The sequence below is a fragment of the Limulus polyphemus genome, unplaced genomic scaffold (assembly GCF_000517525.1).
Source record: "Limulus polyphemus unplaced genomic scaffold, Limulus_polyphemus-2.1.2 Scaffold354, whole genome shotgun sequence".
Lineage (NCBI taxonomy): Eukaryota > Metazoa > Arthropoda > Merostomata > Xiphosura > Limulidae > Limulus > Limulus polyphemus.
Genome location: NW_013665964.1, coordinates 222,167 through 224,073, shown reverse-complemented (window position 1 = coordinate 224,073; position 1,907 = coordinate 222,167). Strand labels below are relative to the sequence as shown.

Here is a 1,907-nt window from a genome sequence, read left to right as displayed (position 1 = left end):
TTAGTCTGAAACTATGTGTTGTGGTCTTTCTTTTATGTATTTCGTTATGACGTTTTGTGAAAAATCCGTACGTGATGAAGAAAAATAGATATCATTTTCGGCGTACAGGAATTACTGTAGAACATGTAAAAATTTCAAGACAATAAAACCATCGCAGGCTGTGTTTATCAGCGACGAGTATTCAGCAGGAGTTTGGGATAACAACTACAGATAGCAGCACACGTAGCACGGAAATCGAGTGACACTTAAAAGACACAACTTTGTTGCATGTACATGGGCTTATTTTTACTGAAGTATCACTGTGTCATTTGTTCATTGGTGTTTTGTTGTCAACCTTTAAACAGTAATACTTCGAGACGAGTAAGAGTTTGTTGTAACAAACAAGTTAATACTATTGTTAGAGATAAATTGACAATAAATCAAATGAAATAGATGGCGTCATCTATTCAGATGCATTTTAAATTAAATGATGTCTAATGTGAATTAAGTGTTATAATAAATTTATTATAATCTTACTCGGGCTATCAGTTATGGCGGATTACAACCTTTATTAAGGTTTGTAAAAACATCAAAGAAATTATTCAGTTTAAAACAAGTAAAAGATTGGTAAGTCGTTAGAATACATACACACTACATAAACCAGTAAGATACAATTTTTCAAGAAATCGAGTGATCGTCTCAGGGATTAATGAATAATGCTAGGCTGATCTGGCGGACCTCTTTAATCTAAGTTACTATAACAATCAGTTTGAGTACTTACTCACTTGTATCGCCGTATTTTCTAAGTATGCATGAGTTGTTCCACTCAAGAACAAGAAAGGTACGACTCTCGTCAAAACTTTCAAACAAATTTTAAAACAGGGTTGAAAACTCTGTAAACTTCAAACTGACGTTGGAACAGAATTTACTAATTGTCTGTTTCAGCGTTAACTCAAGGAACAAGACATTCACTTCTTTACTGCACATAATGAACCCAAAGCGTTTATGGTAGAACGATTTAATCGTACTCTAAAAACTAGAATCTTTCGCTATTTTATATATCAGAAAACTTTCAAGTACATGCACGTATGGAAAAAACTGTTCAAGGCCTATAATGAATCGTATCTTACAATGAGACCAACAAAGATAATCACTCTAATCAGTCTGTGGTGTGAAAGACTCTATAAATCGCCCAACAAAGTTCAAAGATCAAGTACTTAGAATGGATCGTCAATTTAAGAAAGGCTATACGCCTGGATGGAGAGAAGTAATCTTTACGATTCGTAAAAGATAAAATGGAGTAAAATCCCCTCGTGTACAAACTGTAAGACTATCTTGGAAAAATGTTAAATGTAACATTTTACGAGTCTAAACTGCAACGAGTAATCAAGTCCTCCAATAATTTCTACGCTGTTAAAAAAAAGTACTACGACAACGAGGAAAATGTAAGTACAAGCAAAATTTTGTAAAATGGATCCCTCAAGTATATCTGAAAGGTTAGCCATCATAAAATGTTAAGTATAACTGTGCTACTCATTATTGATTATGGATCAACTGTATGTGGCATTATCTAGTAATAGTTCTATGAACTGTTTTGCCAGCAATACTCTGACAAATTATGTTATTCACCTACCGAGATCTATTGATCTTGAAAGTGGCTTTGACCGATTTACAGCATCCTCATTACTGGTATAATGTACCTGATGGTAAAAGATCGATTTCCTACTTTGTAAGCCATCATTGTGCTACTGGAATCAATTGTATTAGATCCGGTCATTACAATGAACCTCAGTATTTAATTAGAGCCTTAAACCAAATAAAAGATCGATTTCCTACTTTGTAAGCCACCATTATGCTACTGGAATCAATTGTATTAGATCAGGTCATTACAATGAACCTCAGTATTTAATTAGAGCCTTAAACCAAAT

At 33.7% G+C, this 1,907-nt stretch overlaps 1 protein-coding gene across 1 annotated transcript in view; it reads right to left on the bottom strand.

Moving 5' to 3' along the window:
• Positions 1-825, bottom strand: part of LOC111085369 (amiloride-sensitive sodium channel subunit gamma-like) — a 44,619-nt gene extending 43,794 nt beyond the window's left edge. Inside the window, exon 1 of the mRNA XM_022383633.1 lies at positions 761-825. The gene's annotated coding sequence lies outside the window, so the exon portion shown is untranslated. The remainder of the gene's footprint in view (positions 1-760) is intronic.
• Between the last annotated feature and the right edge of the window lie 1,082 nt (positions 826-1,907).